The sequence below is a fragment of the Sylvia atricapilla genome, chromosome 3 (genome assembly GCF_009819655.1).
Source record: "Sylvia atricapilla isolate bSylAtr1 chromosome 3, bSylAtr1.pri, whole genome shotgun sequence".
In the NCBI taxonomy this organism is placed as follows: Eukaryota; Metazoa; Chordata; class Aves; order Passeriformes; family Sylviidae; genus Sylvia; species Sylvia atricapilla.
The window spans coordinates 735,803-742,659 of record NC_089142.1 but is presented as its reverse complement, the minus strand read 5'-3'; positions in this window follow the sequence as shown (position 1 = coordinate 742,659).

Here is a 6,857-nt window from a genome sequence, read left to right as displayed (position 1 = left end):
AGCAGCACTGCCTCTGGAACTGACAGCTCCATCCTGCAGCTAACGGCACCAGGGAAATGTGGGACAAAGAGGTGACACCCAGGGTAGCGATGACATCGCTGTCCCCTGGGCGATGGCACACAGAGGTGACATCTGTCACCTCCCGGTTGGGACAGGCTTCCTGGTGGGTTGTGGAGGACTGGATGTGGAATGGTGATGGGTAAAAGGGGAAATCACAAGGGCTCTGGGGGGTGGAGGGACGCTGGGGAAGTGCCAGGCCAGCAGCTGTGGTGTCCCTGCGATGGTGGAGGTGGGGACATCCCTGTGTTTGGTGACATCCTTGTGGGTGAGGGAGTGAGCCCTGGTTCTCCTGGGAGGAGGTGGGTCAGCAAAGGGCTGGACAGGGAGGGCAGCTCACAGAGGATTGCAGGTAGGGAATGTCCTCTGGCAACAGAGAGAATCCCTTCACGGAACCGATGAGGTTGGGAGGGACCCTGGAGCTCACCCAGTCCCCAGTTACTCAGGGTTGTGTCCAGATGGGTTTGGAATGTCCCCAGGGAAGGAGGCTCCAGGAGCGATCTTTGCCGTTGGACTGGTCCCTGCTGCCCTCAGGACCGGGGTGAGGGTGGCCAAAGCAGCAAGGCGCAGGAATGGGAGGGAACACCCAGAGGAAAGCAGGAGCTGTGCCGGGCTCAGAGCCGGGCAGGTCACACAGCAGCGGTGTCCCTGTCCCCAGCTGGCAGCGCTGGGCCGTCCCCTGCCCTTCCTGACACATCCCTGCGCTGCCACAGGGGCTCTTCTCCCCTTCCCGTGTGACACTGCCCTGCCTCCAGCCCTCCGTCTCTGCCCCCTTCCCTTTCCCGTCTGTGCCCCATGCCACCCCCTGGCCCTCCAAAGTCCTTGTCCCCTTCTCCCGCAGCCCAGCGCCTGCCTCGGGGACACCTTGGGGAGCCGGGGCTTGCTCCGAGGGCTGAGCTCCGTCCCTCTGGCAGCAGCCAGGCCCAGGCTGCGCTCAGCTGGCCACGGGAAGGTGTTGGAGGAGTGACACCCCTCCGTGGTGTGGGGTCACCCCCAGAGCGAGCTGGCCCTGTGAGACCATCCAGCAAGGACGGGCTGAACAGGGCTTGGAGCAGCCTGGGACAGTGGGAGATGTCCCTGCCCACGGCACGAGTGGCACTGGATTGGCTTTGAGGACCCTTCCAGCCCAAAGCTGTCCGTGGTTCCCTGATCCTATGGGAACACAGCAGTTGGGAGAGCTGGTTCTTGATGTAATTTCCAGGGAAACATCTGGGAGTCAGGGTGCGGAAGCACAGACTCAGAATGAGGAGAAGCCTGGGGGCTGCAGTAGAATTCCCTCCCTTGTTTTCCAGCAGTCCCGCTTCCCCTTCAGTGGCTCAGCAGCTCCTGGAGCCCCAAAGGGATCAACTAGTGACCTCTTGCCTCCGCTGTCACCCGGCTGTGGGAAACAGCTCAGGAGCTGAGGGCCGTGGAGCATCCCGGGAGGGGTGGCTGTGACCCGGGAGGGGTGGCTGTGATCTGGGAAGGGTGGCTGTGATCTGGGAAGGGTGACTGTGACCCGGGAAGGGTGTCTGTCCCCAGGGAAGGGTGGCTGTCCCCAGGGAAGGGTGGCTGTGATCTGGGAAGGGTGGCTGTCCCCAGGATGGGTGGCTGTGATCTGGGAAGGGTGGCTGTCCTCAGGGAAGGGTGGCTGTCCCCCGGCGAAGGGGGACTGTGGTCCAGGAAGGGTGGCTGTGATCTGGGAAGGGGGACTGTGGTCCAGGAAGGGTGGCTGTCCCTAGGATGGGTGGCTGTCCTCAGGGAAGGGTGGCTGTCCCCAGGATGGGTGGCTGTCCCCAGGGAAGGGTGGCTGTCCCCAGGGAAGGGTGGCTGTCCCCAGGATGGGTGGCTGTGATCTGGGAAGGGGGACTGTGGTCCAGGATGGGTGGCTGTCCCCAGGATGGGTGGCTGTCCCCAGGAAGGGTGGCTGTCCCCAGGGAAGGGTGGCTGGCTCTGTCCCAGGCCACTTTCCCCCAGTGCCCACGGGTTGTCGCTGGGCTGTCCGGCTCGGGCAGGACGGTGCTCACAGGTGACCCTCGGGCCCGGCCGATCCCGGGGGCTGCGGGAGCGGAGCCCAGGGGAGGGGATGAGGCACTGGCAGCACCGCGGGCCGCTCGTCCCTGCACCTCGGGCGCTGCTGGCGCTCGGGATGTCGCCGGGGCCCGCTGCGTGTCGGTGGCGTTCGGTGTCCGTGTGTCCGGCCGGGGACAGGGCGGGGCTGGGGCTGGGGCCGCCTTTTGTCGTTGTCGAACTATTCTTTTGGGGTTCGGGTTGGGCCGTTTTTGCGCGGGGAGGGGGGTGCGGGTCCGTTCCTGGGGTTCACGGACAAGGCGAGGGCCTCGATTAGGACCAAATTTTCGTGCCTGTTGCTCTGGTGATCGATTTAGAAATCCAAAAGTTTTGCTGTCTGGTGGCCCATCCTTGTCGCTCTATACATAGGAATATACAGGACATATTATAAATATATATATATTATACATAGTGTGTGGAGAGAGGCCGTGCCCGGCGGGATGGACGCTCCTCGCTGTGCGACCCCGCGCCGCCAGCGCCCTCCAGGATGGCGAGGACACAAATAAAGGAATGAGCATCACCGCCGGCGCTCCGCAGCCTCCTTCGCCCTGAGCGGCCTTTTCCCGTCCCAGCTTCGGGTTCCCGGAGGGACGGAGCGCTGGGACACGGCCAGCTCGGGGACACGGGCACCGGGAAAGGGCCCGCCACAGCCGGGACATCGCAAAACAGGGAGCTGGAAATGGGGGGGCTGGAAATGGGGGGGCTGGAAATGGGAAAGGGGAGCTGGAAAAGGGAAAAGGGGAGTTGGGAAAGGGAAAAGGGGAGCTGGAAAAGGGAGAAGGGGGAGCAGGAAAAGGGGAAAAGAGGAGCTGGAAAAGGAAAAGGAGCTGGAAAAGGGAAAAAGGGGAGTTGGAAAAGGGAAAAGGGGAGTTGGAAAAGGAAAAGGAGCTGGGAAAGGGAGAAGGGGGAGCTGGAAAAGGGAAAAGGGGAATTGGAAAATTAAAAAGAGGAGCTGGAAAATGAAAAGGAGCTGGAAAAGGGAAAAAGGGGAGTTGGAAAAGGGAAAACGGGAATTGGAAAAGGGAAAAGGGGAGTTGGAAAAGGGGAATTGGAAAAGGGAAAGGGGAATTGGAAAAGAGAGAAGGGGAGCGGGAAAAGGGAGAAGGGGAGCTGGAAAAGGGAAAAAGAAGAGTTGGAAAAGGGAAAAGGGGAATTGGAAAAGGGAAAAGGGGAATTGGAAAAGGGAAAAGGGAGAGCTGGAAAAGGGGGAGCAGGAAAAGGGGAAAAGGGGAGCTGGAAAAGGAAAAGGAGCTGGGAAAGGGAGAAGGGGGAGCGGGAAAAGGGGAATTGGAAAATTAAAAAGAGGAGCTGGAAAATGAAAAGGAGCTGGAAAAGGGAAAAAGGGGAGTTGGAAAAGGGAAAAGGGGAGCTGGAAAAGGGAAAAGGGGAGCTGGAAAAGGGAAAAGGGGAGTTGGAAAAGGGGAATTGGAAAAGGGAAAGGAGCTGGAAAAGGGAAAAAGGGGAGTTGGACAAGGGAAAAGGAATTGAAAAAGGGAAAAGGAATTGGAAAAGGGAAAAGGAGAGTTGGAAAAGGAAAAGGAGCTGGAAAAGGGAAAAGGGTAGCTGGAAAAGGAGAGTTGGAAAAGGAAAAGGAGGAGCTGGAAAAGGGAAAAAGGGGAGTTGGAAAAGGAAGAAGGGGGAGCTGGCCCGGAGCCCCCCAGTGGCTCGTGCCCAGGGAGGAGAGAAGAGCCTGGGGGAAAAGCAGGAATGAGATTAAACAGATACATCCAGAGCCCACAGGGAAGGGGCAGGGCCCCGGGTGGGTCCAAACTGCTCGGGAACCGGAGCTGCCGTGGCCTCGCCGCCTCAGGAGCTGCAGGTCACCTCCCGAGGGCTGCGGGGGGTTTCCCTTCCCCTGCAATGGGGAAACGCCGCGGCTCAGGGCTGACAGCAGCTGTAAGGAAACATTGCAAAGGCATAGAATGGGTTGGGTTGGGAAGGGACCTTAAATCCCATCCCTGGGCAGGGACACGTGCCACTGTCCCAGGGACACCTCCCACTGCCCCAGGGTCACCTCCCACTGTCCCAGGGCCACCTCCCACTGTCCCAGGGTCACCTCCCACTGTCCCAGGTGCTCCAACCCCAGTGTCCAGCCTGGCCTTGGGCACTGCCAGGGATCCAGGGGCAGCCCCAGCTGCTCTGGGCACCCTGTGCCAGCCCTGCCCACCCTGCCAGGGAACAATTCCTGCCCCAGATCCAGCCCTGCCCTGGGCAGTTCCCAGTCTGAGGGAGTTAAAAGCCCTGTGGATGTGGCCCTTGGGGACAGGGCTCCCTGGTGGCCTTGGCGGTGCTGGGGATGGGGTTGTGCTCAGGGCTTTTCCAGCCCAAGGGACTCGGGGATTCCAGGCGCTGCAGAGATTTGTTCTGTTTCAGACATCATGGAAAAGGTCACTTGTCATCAGGTGAGTTGCAGTAAATGTCACTGAAAAGGGACTGAGGCTGAAGGAAGGAAAGATTAAAGGTCTCTCAGAGGCACTGGATGTCCCCAAATCAGCCAGGTCAGATTTTATTCGTGCAGTTTATTGGAGTTGGGTGAAGTGAGCTGCCATGAGGGGTTTGGGATGTCACAGAGGAAAAACCCAGTGTCCAAAGAGGAACAGGAGAAACGTGAGGAAGAGCTCTGAAATGGGGAAAGGGCAGCTTGAGAGCTCAGTTGAACTGAATTTCCTGAAAGGACTGGATGGATCAACAAAATCCACCTGAAAATCCCGCCAGGGGAAGGAACATGTCAAGGTGACAATCACCATGGGCTGCTCCAAAGCAAATCCCACCAGAGCAGCTTCATGCCCTGCAGGAATACGAGTCCCTGCAGGTGTGGGGACACAGTCTGGGACAGAAGGAGGGATTTTGGTGAAACTCTGTCACCCTCCTCGAGGAAAGACCCAAATGGAGTCAACAATTGGAGTCCTCCCAAGAAAAACACGTCACAAGGAGGCAGAGACAAATGGCACTTGTCCCTGTGGATTTTCCTGCTTTGGAACCAGGAGTGAGACCTTTTGGGATGGGTTTATCCAAATCAACAGGAACGATGTGAAAAGTGAGAGAAACGGGGTGATTCCCCCACCTGGGAGCCCTTGTGGTCTGCCAATAGCAGAAATGCAGCTGCAGCAGGGAGGGATTATCCCACTGCTGCTACCAGGAGCAGGGAGGACAGGAATTCCTGGGCTTCAAACAGGGATATTTCGGTGGGAATTTGGGACACCCGAGGCTGGCACTGGAGGATTCCCCCCTTTAGTGCTGTCCCAGGGGAGGGTTTTAAGGACAGACGGCAGCCAGGCTCATCAGTGACACTGGAGGGCACAGCAGGGAGGGGTGACATTGGGACATCCCTCCCAATCCTTTGGGAATGACAGCCTGGGAGCACCATGTCCCCGAGGGACAGGGACACATGGCAAGTGTGGCCACAGGCAGGAGCTCAGTGCAGCCAAAGGACCCCAGAGATTTCCCCACACCAGCTCTAGGGGCCAATTCTCAAATGGCACCTTTGGCTAAGGTCAGGTACAGCCCTGGGCATCCAGAGACAGGTAAAAATGCTCCAATGCACCAATTCCGGGCTGGGGATTGTCCCTGGAGGCAGCAGGGACAGGAATGTCACCTCAGCTCCAAGAGGTTTCCTCCCTTGCAGCCTGCAGAACTGATTTGATAAGAATATTGAGCCAGGTTGTGGGGATATGATTTGAAGGGTTAGTGTCCCATTTAAACAGTTCAGAAAAAATAAAATTGTAGCTTTTATTGAAATCTAGAAAACTTAGGGGAAATTCACTATGAAAATTTTATTTCTTAGGACAAAAATCACAGTAGTTTTTCCTGACACGAATTTAAAATGTACACCTCAGGTTGCCCAGGAAAGCTGTGCCTGGAAGTGTCCAAGGCCAGCCTGGATAAAGCTGGTTTAGGCTGGATTTAGGGAAAAGCTCTTCCCCCAGAGGGTGGTGACACTGAATGTCCCCAGAGCTCCAGGAGAGCTTGGACACCACCCCAGGGACGCCAGGGTGGGATTTTGGGGTGTCTGGATGAGACTGGGTGATCCCTTTGTGTCCCTTCCAGCTCAGGACATTCCATCCTTCCTGTTGCTAAAGCTTTATTATCACCTTGGCAAAGTGCTCCGGGATTTATTGGTGGTAAAGAATTCCCAAAGGGCCAAATGTTTTCACTCTTCAGTAGATTTCAAAGCAGGAGGGAGCCACAGCCCCCAGGAATGTTCCCAAGAGAGAAGCTGTGTGGGTGCAGAGAGGGTTTGGGGATTATTTTGGGGGTTTTTTTGTTGTTCCCTGATGCTCTCCTGACACCCTGTGGGCTCCCCCTGTTCTACTGCAGCTCCATAACCCAGGAATTCCACTCTTGTCCTCCCTGATGCCTTTTCCCTTCTGTCCCCACATTTTTCTGTGATTTTTTTTCCCTCCAGGCTCTACCTCAGATTTAATTCCTTTTCAGCAAGGGAATCTTGTCCCTGATGTGGCTGCCCCTGGATCCCTGGCAGAAAATATTCCCAATAAAATCCAACCTGAGTTTTTTTTTTTACCTGAGGTTCAGTGTGAATCCCAGCTGGGCAGAGCACCAACTGTTCTTTTCATATCTAGAATCTTGGAATGGTTTGGGTGGGAAGGGACATTAAAAACCACCCAGTGTCCATGTGAATCCAGGAGAGCAGCTGGAAAGGTGTATCTGAGGGAGGAAACTGGGATTTTCCAGTGTATCTGAGGGAGGAAACTGGGATTTTCCATGTGAATCCAGGGGAGCAGCTGGAAAGG